This window comes from Chelonoidis abingdonii, chromosome 1, assembly GCF_003597395.2.
Source record: "Chelonoidis abingdonii isolate Lonesome George chromosome 1, CheloAbing_2.0, whole genome shotgun sequence".
Classification (NCBI taxonomy): Eukaryota; Metazoa; Chordata; order Testudines; family Testudinidae; genus Chelonoidis; species Chelonoidis abingdonii.
This window is the reverse complement of record NC_133769.1, coordinates 201,376,193-201,391,821: the sequence shown is the minus strand read 5'-3', so window position 1 is coordinate 201,391,821 and position 15,629 is coordinate 201,376,193. Positions and strand designations below refer to the sequence as shown.

Here is a 15,629-nt window from a genome sequence, read left to right as displayed (position 1 = left end):
GGTATGGACGCTCTAAATCGATTTTATAAATTCGGTTTTATAAAATCGATTTAGATAACTTCAATTTACTTCTGTCGTGTAGACAAGGCCCTGGAGTGACCACCTTTAGGAGTGAGACAAACAGTAGATCAGCCTGAAAACTCATTCAGTCCCTGGCCTCTTTGCTGAGATTGTCCAGGGATGCCAGTTGATGCCAACTGTGGTGGTGGTTTCTGTTCTTTGGACACTTCTCTGCTAAGAACTAGACTAAGACCTATCATCTAACTTCACAGATGGTGCTGAACGTCACTATCTACCAGCCTTGACCAGCTTTTAGCTGAGAAGAGAACATCCATTACTACTCCCCCAATCCATTCAGTATCCTGTGTTTTAATGTTGTTATATTTAATAAACCCTCCTTGCTTGTGTAGGTTCTTGTTGAAATGTTGCTTATTTCTATTGACCTACGGTTGTAGCAAGCCCTGAGGCATCATAAGGTTTCCCTCTGTTCCACACACACTAAATAAAGAGAAAAGAAAAAGAATGTATGGTATAACAGACAAGCTAGTTTAGCTCCCCAGTACTATGACTTCCAAAAATTCTCCCTCAAGGAACTGTAAAACTTGAAATAATTTTCTGATTCAGGCACTGAATCAGAAAGATACTTAAGTCTGTGCCTAATGTTAAACCTCTGACTTGTCATTCAAGTCAATGAATACTTACTATGCCTAAAGTTAGGCACATGCTTAATCTTTACTTACCTAAAGAATTTAAAATATTCTGTCTCTTCCCTGTAATCAAACCTTCCAGAGGCAGCACTGCCCCCTTTCAGAAGTGGAGGGGTGGGAAGACACCACAGCCATTGGTACCCACAAGAATGTTATAGATAGATCAGATAGTAAATGGGGGTGAATTTGCTGTCCTCGGCCAAAAGAAAAATGTTCTTAATTTGTATGGAAAAAATATATAAACATAGACACAACTAATCTTTTTCCTGTAATCACATTAAAGACATGGGGTGAACCAAGGGACAAATGACATCAGTCAGCTTAGATAAATGTATCACTAGCAGTCTGCTCAGCATGCAGGTGGGAATGTGTTACCATTACCGGTTCTGGAAGTATATAGGAATAACATCAGTCAACACGTAAAAAACAAAACACCACAACTCTTCTCCTTGCCAAAATCAGTAAGCTCTGTGCTACAAACAGCGGTGAAGGGGCAAATCTGAAGATAGCTCATTTTTTTCTTTTGGCCACTTGGGTTAGAGTAATCTGTCACCATGTTAGCAAGCCGTGGGCAGCAATACTACAAAGTACCAGAACACTCACATTTGAGAGGCAGTGTGCTCAAAGTGCCAGGGGCCTGTAAATGAGGCCAGTTCTTCCACAGACCTGCTATGTGATCTGTGCCTCTTTCCTTCCTGCTATCTACCTTGTCTGTTTAGTTTGTAAACTCTTTAAACCAGGGACTATCTCCCACTTTCAGTTTGTACATTGCCTTGTACAATGGGGGACCACTTCTAGTTGGGGCGAGAGTGATAGTACTGTAATATACATAATTATAATAATAATTGGTAAATAAATGTTTTATGTAACCCAGTAATAATCATTTCTCCATATGAGGCATTCCCTAGTTCAAAAGTCAATTTGCCAACAGACAGTAATAGTTGTGTATATATAACACTCAGTTATATACTGAAGGGCAGCATACCACATGATGGCACTATTGTATGTTACATACTTAAATAATTTGAGCATAACTTCCATACACAGCAATGTCAGATGAAGCATCTTGTGCCTGGGGAAACATTCTGCTCAGGCAAACTCTCAAATCTATCTCATTTGTGTAGCTAAATAAACCTACTCTTGGCATTTTTAGCCTACTCAGAGCAAGACCTGAAGATAATGACATCTTGTTTTGCGACTACATCTGAATGTTTTGGCTTAATAATTAGCATTTCAAAGGCCAAGGATATATAACTGAGCAAAGCAAACAGTATCTTGAACTGAATATCAGGATTAATGGTGCAGCACTAAATTAACTGACATTTACCTACTTGAAAGTGTCCTCCTGACTAACGATGTACTAATGGATGAGGATGTGAAGTCAATATTATCCAAAAAGCTAGCTCTGCATTTGGTTATCTGCATGACTGAGACAGGGCGGGGAGGGGGAATAGCATTTACACAAAGATCAAAATGAACAGACTGCTGTATGGTGCAGAGACACTAGCCATGGAATCAGTTTTACAACTGATTTAAGTTAAACTAGTGCAACCTCTTTGCAGAAAAGGCCTAAAATTATAGCTGAAAAGGATCACAGAAAAAAATGTTTTTCCTGGATCTTTCTGTTTGTTTACTTTGTGCATTTGATAACTCTTTGTGTATAGCCAGTTTCGCTGTCTGACCTGCAGTCAGTTTTCCCTGTAGTCTGTGTGTGGGTGGGTCTTTCACAACTAGGAAGACGAAAACATTTTAGAAAACAGGAAACTGTTTTTGTAAAACTCTACAAGTTGGCAGTGAGACTCACGGCAGGTGTTTATATCTGACACTGTTTTAAATTCATTTTAAAAGAAGGAAGTTTATGGTGTCCTTTTTGAATGAGTAGAGCTTAAAAATCATATGTTTGCCTTCCATATTAGAAAGTATAGAAGGGGAAAATGTATCTGCTTTGTCTGCTCTGCAGCTCTGCTGCATGTCTACTCAGAGACAGCATTGAGGAGACAGGAGCTAGGGCCTTCAAAACTCCCACTGATGCTGAGATCTGCATGAATAATGCATAGGAGATCCTCTATCTCTATGCCAAACAGGGCCGTGTCCAGGCAACAGCTAAGGAAGCAGGTGCTTGGGGTGGCCAATACAAAGGGGTGGCACTCCGTCTGCTATTGGGGCGGCCCGTCTGGGTTTTTGGCGGGAATTCAATGGTGGGTCCCTCAGTCCATCTCTCCTCTTTAAGCTGCTGCCGAAATGCCGCCGAAGAGGAAGAGAGGGAGTGAAGGACCTGCTGCCAAACTGCCGCTGAAGAATGGAGCAGCATGACTGAGCTGACGCCAAAGTGCCACTGATTTGCTTTTTTTTTTTTCCCCGCCACTTGGGCTGGCAGAAAACCTGGAGCCGGTCCTGATGCCAAAATGCTTGGTTCCACTCTACCTCCAGACTTTTCCCTGCTCTTGAGCATAGAAAATTTTCCAACCAGCAGATGTTGGATTCCTTCAGTCCTGCTTCTAACCTGGCAATGGAGGTTTAGTCACAGCTTGCATTGTTGCAGCTCTCATTTTGGAGAGCTGAAAGATTTTTCAGGATAAAAGAGAAAATCATTATTGAGATAGGAATAGTTCTAGGCCCATCAGCTTTGACAACATCCCTTAAGTCATTGCTTCCCAAACTTTAGAAAACTTAGCTCCCCTTCATGAAAATAAAACCATTCAGGGCCCATTACCTAGGAACTTGCTAATGCATGTCTTCATAATATGATCATTCCTCTCCTTTCATCCATGCTTTGAGCAGTGAACATTTAAAGAGTTATCATTGGCATTTGAGCTAGTACCTATTAAAATGAATAACCAGTTCAGAGCTATTGTTTCAGGCTCTCTGCTAACTCAGGCAGACACTTCCTAATTGGTTACCCTCAAGGCACATTTTATGTTTTGTTGGCAGTCATAACAGCTAGAGATTTACTCTCCCCCCGGAAAGCACTGCCTTAAAGTAAAGTTAAGGGTCTGTTTTAAACCCACACAAGTGGGGAAATTGAAACGTTGTCCTTACTTCACGACAAGAATGCAGTAAGTTGTAACAGATGCCTGGTATATCGAAGTGCAAATGCTGTATGTGCTGTAACACAGGCACAGAGACAGAATTCTAGATACAACCGAAGTGTGGGATTAAAGTCAGACCTTCAGAGTGACTTCTAGTGCAGGTTTCTGCATGGTTATGCCCTTTATTTTATTAACAAATGTTAAGTCAGAGGAAACATTCACCTGAAATCAGGAGCAGCGCCAGGATTTTTGGCGCCCTAGGCGCAGGGCCGGCTCGCCAGTCCCGCAACTCTGGTGGACCTCCCACAGGCGTCCCTGCGGACGGTCCGCTGGTCCTGCGGCTCCGATGGACCTGCTGCAGGCGTGCCTGCAGATGCTCCACCGGAGCCGCGGGACCAGCGGACCGTCCGCAGGCATCCCTGCGGGAGGTCCACCAGAGCAGTCTAACACCCTCCCAAATCCTGCGGTCGCCTAAATGGAAGCGCCAGCCCTGCCTGAAGTCCATATGACTGTGTGGATCATTCTAGACTGTATTGACTCTATTAGGTCCAGCACCAGTCTTAGGATATGTCTATATTGCAGTTAGACATCCATGGTTGGACCATGCCAGCTAACTTGGGCTCATGGGGCTTGGGCTAAGCAGCTGTTTGTGTGTAGACTTTTGGGCTCAGGCTCCAGTCTGAGTCCTGGAACCCTCCCCCCTCGCAGGGTCCTAGAGCACCGGGTCCAGCCCAAGCCCAAATGTCTACATTGCAATTAAACAGCCCCTTAGCCTGAGGCCTGCAAGCCTCAGAAAGCTGGCATGAGCCAGCCACGGGTTTTTAACTGCCACATAGACATACCCTTAGAGTTTCTGGTTTGCCAAGGCGAACGATCAGAATGTTCTATATGAAGCCAGAATGAGAGTTTTTAGCAGAGATCTTCACTAAGAAAATGTAAGCTTCAGGCTCTAATTTCAAAGAAAAGATAAGAATAGAAGCACATCATCTTCATGATACATTGCTAAGTGGGGTTAGTAAAATTAGCAGCCATTGTCCATTTATGTAAGGCTGTTCAATTCATGTTTAGGTCTCAGTATAGTGTATCTATTTACATGGAGATGATTACGACAAGGACTGGTTGATGAATATCAAGTCCCTCCATTTACCTTTTCGTGTTATGTATTGCTCATAGGAACCCCATGGAACTATGACACCATATAGCTAATTTCAAATCCGAAGGAAGGCTGTGTAAATGGTGCTTTCAGTTCACAGTTGTTCATGCAAAATATGTTTTTGGTTTCATTCTGAAGGGTTCAAATCTCCACACAAAACTAAGACAAATAATTCCATTTTTGCCTGGCTTTGTGTGGAAAACATGTCCAGGTATTGAACTTTGCCTGGTTTCTGACTGTTACAATAAATTACTCCTTCTTTATGTAAAATTTAGCTCAGGTTTGCCAGCAAACCTGAACAGTGAATATGCACTGAGAAACTAGGCAAAACATTTTGCTACAAGTTTTCCACAGCCAGTCTGAAATCTATCTGAGCTGATCTTGACACTAGCTGAGGAAAATTAATCAAATATACAATCATTCGAACCCCACTCCAAGGAAACCTATCCAAAAACATAGGCCCACATTGTGGATCCACCTGTACGGCTGCATGCTGGGAAGAACTCAGGGGCTGCTGGTGAAAAGGAGGCAGAGAGTAGGCAAAGCCATTGCTCTCCATCCCTGCACATGGTAGCACCAAGAGCTGACCAGCCACAGGGAAGGTGTATGCTGCATTTCCTGAATGAGTGTTGAGAATTGCTCCTTGGAGCTCTGGAGGCACTGTGCTTCTCTGTGACAGAATGTCACTTGATGCTTTCCATGGGGTGGAACTAAATGCCACAATTGAGCCAGAGGGCCTGATCTAAAGCTCATTGAAGTCAATGGAAAGAAAAAAACTTTTAGCTTACAAAGAAAGGCTGTTGCTTTCTTTTAATGATACTTACAGCTTTGTTTACAGCCCATTGCCATATTTCACTGACCAAAGCCATTAGGTGGCATGATAGGCTTAGCTATGTTTATACCCTATGCCTCTCCCGCTTTATCCTTCTTCAATTGAAGTTAATGGCAGGAATGGGCCCAGAGATTCCTTCATTGGCACAGTACCACATACTACTATTGGTGCCATTTGTAATGTAAAAGAGGCTCTTCAGGGCATGGATTGTCACTTCCTGTTTGTTTGCACAGCACCTGGCACGATGAGTGAGGCCTCTAACCACTATTGCAACATAATTGATAAATAATAAGTGTTTCAGAAAAGGGGAGTGAAGATGGGAATTCTAAATAGATGAGTAGTATCAGTGAGAAAACAAACTTGAACTGGAAAGATTAGCAAAGAGAATAGACAGGCTCTCAAGAGTGTGATGGTGGAGTGAGCAATCAGGAGAATAAGGGAATTGGAGGTGTATTAACAATTACACATATTGGGCCAAATTCATCACTGACTTATTTGTAATTCAGGGGCAGAATTTAACCCATCATGTAACATTAAATTGAAAAACAATATTGTATTAAACTCTTCATATATGCTCTTCACATTTGTCTGATATAAACTACAAACGTTGTGCTGTAGCAAGCATGTTGTAGCAAATTTCTTTTTTAAAATCATGGTTTCTGAAATAAAGTTACCAATTTGATGATTCAGACTTCATAGTGGAATTCTTAGATGCAGAAATCAAAAGGCAAACTGTTAAATTCAAGATAGTTCTGAATTTCCCAGAGAAAAAAAAAACTCAAACTCAGCTCTTAAATCCACGGACTAAGTTCTCCCCTTCCAGCTGAACTGTGGCTCTCCTCTGTGCAATATGAATCTCTATTAATTCATTTGTATTCACTATGCTTGCACAACTCCCATTAGCAATACAGATCAAAATGGAGAACTTAGTACTACACCTGTCCCTGACTGACATCACTGACCTTACTCAGGTAACACTCCAATCAATTTACAAAAGAATTTGCCTAAATAAGCATTGAAAGGTTAGACTCTTTATTTTTAAATCTTCTCCCTTGCATCCTAACACTTCTGCCATTATTCCATGTTAATGCCCTGCCAGAGAATTTTTGCCTCCTTCTCTGTTGTCCCAGGATTTACAGGGATTCCTCTAACTATGCATTCTTGTGACAGTGAGCTCTGCTGATACGTGTATGGTTCTTCAAACCCTTGCTACTAGTCCCATTGACAACTCTGGGTGATGAGCACTATGCTTTGATAACGCAGGTTTGGGTCCTATGTGGTCTGGATAACAACACATTGACCATGTGAAATAGGTCTGTATTGCTACTTAGAACACCAGGTCAGCTGCAAACAGCTGTAGCAATAGCTCAGTGGTTTGAGCCTTGGCCTGCTAAACCCAGGGTTATGAGTTCAATCCTTAAGCAGGCCATTTAGGGAACTGGGGTAAAAATCTATCTGGGGATTGGCCCTGCTTTGAGCAGGGGGTTGGACTAGATGACCTCCTAAGGTCCCTTCCGACCCTGATATTCTAAGTGGTTGACAGAGGTATTATGCTTGAGTACCTTAGGGGAAATTCCATTTGAAAATCTGCAGATTGTTCTAACCAGTTCCAGCTGGCCAAATAGGTTTTGGAAAGGAGCAACAGGTTTTGTGTACTAGCATTCCTGGAGCCTAGTGGCTTTCCACTTTAAACCAACTGAGCCTAGTCCAAGCCAGCAGAGAGCAGCAGAAGGATTCTGATGGAGCTTATGGAATTTCCACCCAGGTTAAGCACAGTGGCGCTAGAGAAACACCCTTGGAAGCTGTGCCCTACCTGTACTAAAGCTTTCATTTGCACTCCCCTCAGAGCTGCTGTCCCAGCACTAGCAGATTGCATGGGGCACGGAAGGATTCAGTGAGCCCTTTGTCGCTATCCTTCCAGGGCAGCTGCTGTGGGGCAGTTTTAACTTGGTCCTAAATATTTAAAAGTAAAGTATTTGTGTACTGAGAGCAGGTCTGATGCACAACGTCTGTTTTGTCAACCTGCTGCAATAAAAATTCGGGGCTCCGTGTTTGCTTTCATATATTACAACCATAGTATGACACCCTTCTTGTGTATGGGACACACTTTCAAGATAAGTATAATGCTACCAATCAGGAGTATGGACAGAGCTAATAAAGACAGATACGTATCCTGCTGTGTTATTAATGAAATTGGTAGGCCTCGGCTGCTTTCCTGGTTGTCATAGAAACAGCCTGAGCTGTTGGCCTCTAGAAAACATAAAAGAACAGCAAGTGCAAGACCACACATTCCACCCTGCCTTGTAGATTAACCAGCCTGTCAAACAAGAGCAAAGCATCAGTAGGTAGATAAGTGGACAGCCACACAGTGAAGAACCTCACAGACTAAACCTAGAAACGTAAGTACTTGTCTTTGTTTCGTCTTTTTTAAAAACATGCACTGCTGTGATTAAAGGAGTGGCATTTAGTATCTTCTGCTTTTTTGCAACAGGCAATTTCTCTTATAGCACAATAATTTCCCTGCCATTAACTCTCTTCAGACTGAAAGTTGGTATTTCAATTACGCAGTTTTGTTTTCACAGTGAATTGATAGCAAATGCCTTAAGACAGGAGGCTTGTCTTCTATGTGCATATACAGTTAACTGTACATTTTTGGCTCACTATAGATACTAAAGTAAACAAATAATAAATCTATAAGTAACAGTGCTAAGGAATGATTTTACTATGGAAATAGTTAGCCCAATCCGGCAAACTCTTTCTTTACACAAGTAGTTCCATTAACGTCAATATGATTAACTCAGTGTGAGTAATGCCAGAATAGAAGAGTAAGAATTGTGTGTAATTTTCTATGACTAAAGCTGCCTTTTGAAAAGGAGTGAAAGAGGAGGATCAGGAAAGCAGCACCGATGAACTGTATTTGTTCCTTGATTAAACTTGTAAATTGAGAATCATGCTAGTTATATATTACACAATAAATGAGAAAAACATTCTGCTGCTATTTGGCTCTGAAATCCTAGTATCAGTGACAAAAATGTATAAATAGCAATGATAATGCAACAGTTGAAGAGATGGTGTGAACTATATATAGTTCTGCTTTCTAACTTCACCGTCAACTTAATCAGTGGTGATTGCTGTTTTTCATCTTCTTTTTCTTTCTTTCTTTTTCTTTTTTTTAATATAGGCTTTGACCCAAAGAAAAGAAAATAATAAAATACACTTTTTACACTTACTATATCTCTTTGGTCAATAGAATCTCCATTGTTTTTCCAGCCTTGGAAAATGTTTTCTGCTTAACTTAACCTCTGCCCAGGACATGTTAGAAAAGGCATAAAGAAATAAAAATTAACTGCATGCAAGCTTCTTGTCCTAGGACCTGATCCTGCATACACATATAAGTGGTGTAGTTGGGGGAAGGGGGGGAAAAGTGATGGAATTTTTTGTTGCTGTAATAAAACGACTGTGCTGTTTAAAAGCTAGAATTAGCCCAATATGTTCTGTAGTCAAGAGCTTCATGAAACACAGTGAAAATGAAAGAAATTACCAATAGAAACTAGTCATTTTGAAGTTTCAGCTTTTAGGTACCCAACCTGGGACACCTTAAAGGGCCTTGATATCAGAAAGTGCTGAAGCACGTACCCTCCAAACATCAACCTTCCCTTATTTTTTCCACCAACCATACTACCTACATCTGTAAAGTTACTCATGCACATTTATGATGTAAGATGTCTCATATTCAAGGTGATACACAATGTCTTAGATTGGGCACCCAAAACTTGAAGTACTCAAAATCACTATCAGAGGGGTAGCCGTGTTAGTCTGGATCTGTAAAAAGCAACAGAGAGTCCTGTGACACTTTACAGACCAACAGATGTATTGGAGCATAAGCTTTCATGGGTGAATACCCACTTCATCAGATGCATGTAATGGAAAGACGAGATTAGTTCAATCAGGAAGGATGAGGCCCTCTTCTAGCAGTTGAGGTGTGAACACCAAGGGAGGAGAAACTGGTTTTGTAGTTGGTTAGCCATTCACAGTCTTTGTTTAATCCTGAGCTGATAGTGTCAAATTTGCAAATGAACTGAAGCTCAGCAGTTTCTCTTTGAAGTCTGGTCCTGACTTTTTTTGCTGTAGGATGGCTACCTTAAAATCTGCTATTGTGTAGCCAGGAAGGTTGAAGTGTTCTCCTACAGGTTTTTGTATATTGCCATTCCTAATATCTGACTTGTGTCCATTTATCCTTTTCTGTAGAGACTGTCCAGTTTGGCCAATTTACATAGCAGAATGGCATTGCTGGCACATGATGGCGTATATTACATTGGTGGACATGCAGGTGAATGAACCGGTGATGTTGTAGCTGGTCTGGTTAGGTCCTTTGATGGTGTTGCTGGTGTAGATATGTGGACAGAGTTGGCATTGAGGTTTGTTGCATGGATTGGTTCCTGAGTTAGAGTTACTATGGTGCAGTGTGTGGTTGCTGGTGAGAATATGCTTAATGTTGGTGGGTTGTCTGTGGGCAAGGACTGGCCTGCCTCCCAAAGTCTGTGAAAGCGAGAGATCATTGTCCAGGATGGGTTGCAGATGTGTTGAAGAGGTTTAAGCTGAGGACTGTAGGTGATGGCAGTGGAGTTCTGTTGGTTTCTGTCTTTGGCTTGTCTTGCAGCAGGAGGCTTCTGGGTACACATCTGTCTCTGTTGATTTGTTTCCTTATTTCCTCGTGTGGGTATCGTAGTTTTGAGAATGCTTGGTGGAGATTTTGTAGGTGTTGGTCTCTGTCTGACGGGTTGGAGCACATGCAGTTGTACCTCAGTGCTTAGCTGTAGACGATGGATCATGTGGTGTGTCCGGGATGGAAGCTGGAGGCATGAAGGTAGTCATCTGGGACCTCCCCAGATTGCCATTAGTTTGCAAAGATAATGGCCAATGGCTCTGCAATCACATCCACCAACTCCTTTAGCACCCTCGGATGCAGCGCATCCGACCCCATGGACTTGTGCTCGTCCAGATTTTCTAAATAGTCCTGAACCACTTCTTTTTCCACAGAGGGCTGGTTACAATTATGCTTGTTCCCCTTAGGTTTGTTTTTTTAAATTAATTTCCCTCACTTAATTTTAAACATCATAGCCCCAAGTCTCTGAAAATGTTTTCTTCCAATATCTAGAAAAACATCTAGTGGGAGTGACAGGCTGCTATGATACCACATGCTTGACTAAACAAAACACTAACAGTGTCAGTGACTGAACCAGTGGCATTCACTAGCTTGCTATTTCAAAAGAATGCTAATTTGCATCCTTCACATGCCCAGGCTTGAACAAGAATACTCATTCTGTGGTATCTAAGGCCCCAATCCTGCAAACACTTAATCACACATCCTTTTACTTGCTTGAATAGTCCTACTGGAGTCCACGGGGCTACTCACATGAGTAAAGTTATGTGCTTGCATGAGTGTTTGCAGGATCTGAATATAAGGTTACAGTTTTACATAGTTTGTCTTCAAAAGAAAAATTATTCAACCTATGAAGAAGTCTGTGTCCTTATATCCAGCAGCATTCCTGCTACAACTGTTTGGTTACTCCGCTTAGAGATAGCAGCCTTGACTTCCCCAGTGCAAGATATTTTAAAATAATTTTCAGTTTAATAATAATAATAGCAGGTCATATTGTGGTCTTGAACCTGCAGCCTCAAAATCTTTAGAACGTCAGAGGCTATTAGTGCTGGGGGGTTTCTATATTTATCTGCAGTCTAACTAAATACATACATAAACTGACTAAACAAAAAACCTCATAAGTCCTGTTCTGCCATCATCCTCCACAGTGAACCAACTACAGATTCCATTACAGTAAACTGGACATTCTGGGCCAAACCCAGGACTTCTACTGCCTCCACAGCATGGATCCCATGATGGCTTCGTGGTAAGGCCAGGTATCCAGGGCTGGTGCAAGCAAGTTTCGTGCCCTAGGTGAAACTTCCATCTTGCACCCCCCACACAGCTAACCCCACCCTCCCGATGGCAGCTAACTCAACCCCCGACCCGGGGAGTCCCCCTTGCAGCAACTACCCCCTCCACTGCAATAGCTAATCCCTCTCTCCCCCCCGTCCCCTCACAGCAACTAACCCCACCCAGGAAGACTTCCCCTCCCCTCCTGCCATGGCAGCTAACCCATGGTAGCCTACCCCAGCTCACCTCGACTCCGCCTCCTCCACTGAGCACGCCAGCGCTGCTCTAATTCTCCTCCCCGCTCAGGCTTGCGGCACTGATTGGAGGAGACTTAGAACTGGGCTGTGTGCTCAGCGGAGGAGGCAGAGTGGAGGTGAGCTGGGGCGGGGAGCTGTTCCCCTGTGCGCCTCCCCCCCACCATTACTGCAGGCAGCCTTCCCCATGCGCCCCCCCACCCAGTTCACCTCCACTCCATCTCCTCGCCTGAGGGGACTTTTAGGTGCCCCCAACCACTAGGCGCCCTAGGCGGCCACCTAGTTTGCCTAAATGGTTGCACCAGCCCTGCAGGTATCTCATCTGATATGAAGGCTTATAAAGGGCCCGACTCTCATTTACAGTAAGGCCCTTTACACCATTATGCAATGTAAATATAATTTACACTTGTTCTGAGGTTTCCTTACACTGCCAGGTTGGATTCAGTGTTCTTATCATTAAGAACATAATTTGTAATCCCACTGAATTCAATGAAGTTACTCATGTCCTTAATGTTAAGCACATGAAGAAGTCTTTGCAGGATGTCCTTGGAGATGTGGTTTCACAGAGTTAGACGTTAGGACTAAAGTTATGTTGAGAAAATTTGATAGGTTTTCATGTAAATATTAAGATAATCTTTATGCGATGTATAGTGGGAAGAGGAGGGTGTCATTCTTGTTTCAAAGGCCAGAAAGATGCACATCAAAATCTTTGAGGTAGTTAGAATTTGAACATAAACACAACCACCTTAAGGAAATCCCAGGTGTTCTTTTAAATCACTTTTCTCGAGACAGTCAGTATTACATATAAAAATAAAAATATACAAAGATGAACACAAGTCTGGAGCTCTTTTTGCTCACTAAGGCTACCTAATTCAAGTGCTAAAAAAGTTTGCTTTTTCCCCTTTCTTCTGCTTCTGTCTTGCAATTTCTATGTGAACAGGTTAGAAACTTCATAACTTTTCTTGTGAAGATATATTTAAATAATACAAAGCAGTGATCCTCAGCCTGTGCCCTTTGAGCCTTTTCAGAGTTCTAAATGTGGCTCTTCTGCTGTGCATGTGTCTGAAGGGTTCTCTGCATGCTCTGTCTGAATCCTGTCAGAAAGCATGGAGTTGTGATTAATAATTCTCCCTGTCTACCTCGTGTGTGTATTGCTCTATCTGGCATAAAGCTGCTATGGAGTCAGACCCAATACCTGTGTGAATGCAAAATCTTTAGTGTGGGAAGGAGGGATATTATTTTTTAAATAGCATGGCCTGATTTAAGCCAATAAAACCAAAGGAAAATTATGTAGTCATGGTGGCTAGTCCACTGTTACTGTCGTGCTTACCTACTTATTGCAGCACATGAACTGTGAAATACAGCACATAGTTCTGACATCCTGTAATACCTATGAATAAGAGGAGAGATGGTCAGTCTTCATAGAGTTCTAATTCTAAATGTCTTTGCTTTTGTCCAACACCTTTAACATTATTTTGATATAGGTCTAGGATTGGTTGGGATTTTTTTTTTTGTTTGTTTTGTGGTTTTTTTGTTTTTGGGGTTTTTTTTAATTCAATTTGTGTTCTTTAGCCAGGCTCGCAAGACTCTATGGATTTAAGCTCCTCAGTGCTTGATACAGCACTTTCACATAGTCACATGTAAACACAAGCGATCAATGAAGATTTTTAATTAGTTTTTCTTCTGAATAGAGAATGAAAGAAAGCACCCTGTGAAGAAGTTAATTGTATAGTCGTGAGGTTTCCACTGAATGGGATTAGCTTTCCTGAGACAGCAGCATTCTTACACAACACCCACAGACTATTGCTTTTTTGGTTTCCCTAATATACAGCAGATCTGCAATTAACTGAAAAATTACTGGGCATGAACAAAGCAAATTCAAGCATTTAAAATAAGAAACAATAAATAAATAAAAATACCCCCACCCCCAAATTCCCTTTATTACCAGAAGCTGGTAAGAAAAGAGAAAAAAAATCATCTGGCAAGGAAGCTTTTTGGACAGCGTGCTTTAAAATGCTGAAAAACTGGCACAATATTAAAAATGCTTGGTTGAAACAATCAAAGCTGAATCATTCTGATGGTCAGTTTATGACCAATGTGACTTTCAGCTAGCTTTTCTTTTCTTAAAAAAAAAAAAAAAAGCCAAATTTAGATAATTTAAAATTGTCTATTCAGGATCAAATCCTTTGCTAACATATGCATGCCAAACTCTGTTGAAGTCAGTGGCATTGTTCCTGCTTATGGCAGTGATTAATATGACCTGTTGGATTGTTTCCATCTGAAAGCAAAAATTTTGCAGCTGAGGGCACAGCTTCTTTGCTACCTTGTATAATTGAATGGCCACATCACTGGAGCAGGTACAGGGGTGAAAGGTGGTTAGGTTTCAAAACCATAAGTAACTTAAAGGACTTAGCAGTACGGTGGAGTCCTGAGTGGGCATGGCCTCAACCAGAAGAGGTATGGCCTCAACAGGAAGAGGCGGGGCCTTTCAAGATTTAAAGGCCCTGTGGCTCCGGAGCGATTTAAAGGGCCAGAGGCTCTGGCCGCTGCGGGGAGCTCTGGGCCCTTTAAAGTGCTGCCGGAGCTCGAGCGGCACTTTAAAGGGCCCAGGGCTCCCCGCAGCAGCTGGAGCCCAGGGCCCTTTAAATAATCACCAGAGAAGCCAGTCCAGTCCAGCTTACTTTCACCTCTGAGCAGGTAGCAGATGTGCTACCCTACTCCTATAAAGCTGGCACTCAAAGGATTGAGGAACTCTGGGGGAAAGTGCTGAGTTACATCTTTCCTCACATTCTTGTGAGGAAAGAGCAATGTACTCCTTAGCAGTGAGTATGTATTGATTTGATCTGAATTGAAGTAACAGTGAGTCAGCATCTGGGGCAAGACTCTTCAAAAGAGAAACAAGTTAAATCCAACACAGTAACTGGTTCTCTATGTTTCTTACTTATCTTCTTTTATGCTCTGTCAACAGGCATGTCTAGGCACAGGGAAAAAACTGGCCTAGAGACCCTATCTGTGTTCTGAGTATACTTTTGACTGTGCTCAATTATAACATTGGTTTATAAAATCTGAAAGAGAATTGTATTTTTTTATGTGATACCCAATACATCACAAGTTCTAGTAGCATTAGATATCCTTCAGCAGAATGGTTGACCATGATTCTGGTCTTAGACAGACAAACATACACTCTGTTTCTTGTTCAGCTTTCTTATATCAGAAATGTAATTTGTTTATTCTCTCAAAATCTAGTTTTTCAGTCTTCTTGGACTGAAAACTATTGGGTCACCTGCATACCATTCAGTAATCTAATTCCTGCACTGACCTTGATAATCACCTTGAAAGTTTCTGAATTTACAAACTTCTCTACTGGATCAGCTGCCTCTTGTGCTAGACATTTTTCAGTTTTAATGTATAATTGAAGAAAATGACACAAATGTAAATGTTAAGTTAGTCGGCCAAATATGTAACCTGCACTATTCGTCTTGCTTAATAGTTTGCAAAGTTCATTCATAGGGTACTTCTACACTAAGGGATTATTCCGATTTTACATAAACTGGTTTTGTAAAACAGATTGTATAAAGTCGAGTGCACGCGGCCACACTAAGCACATTAATTCGGTGGTGTGCGTCCATGGTCCGAGGCTAGCATCGATTTCTGGAGCGTTGCACTGTGGGTAGCTATCCCATAGCTATCTCATAGTTCCCGCAGTCTCCCCTGCCCAT

General features: G+C 41.9%; 1 protein-coding gene across 2 annotated transcripts in view; it reads left to right on the top strand.

Moving 5' to 3' along the window:
* Window positions 1-7,962: 7,962 nt before the first annotated feature.
* Window positions 7,963-15,629, top strand: part of EPCIP (exosomal polycystin 1 interacting protein) — a 33,836-nt gene continuing 26,169 nt past the window's right edge. For both annotated transcript variants that reach the window (XM_032793895.1, XM_032793896.1), the window contains exon 1: window positions 7,963-8,120. The gene's annotated coding sequence lies outside the window, so the exon portion shown is untranslated. The remainder of the gene's footprint in view (window positions 8,121-15,629) is intronic.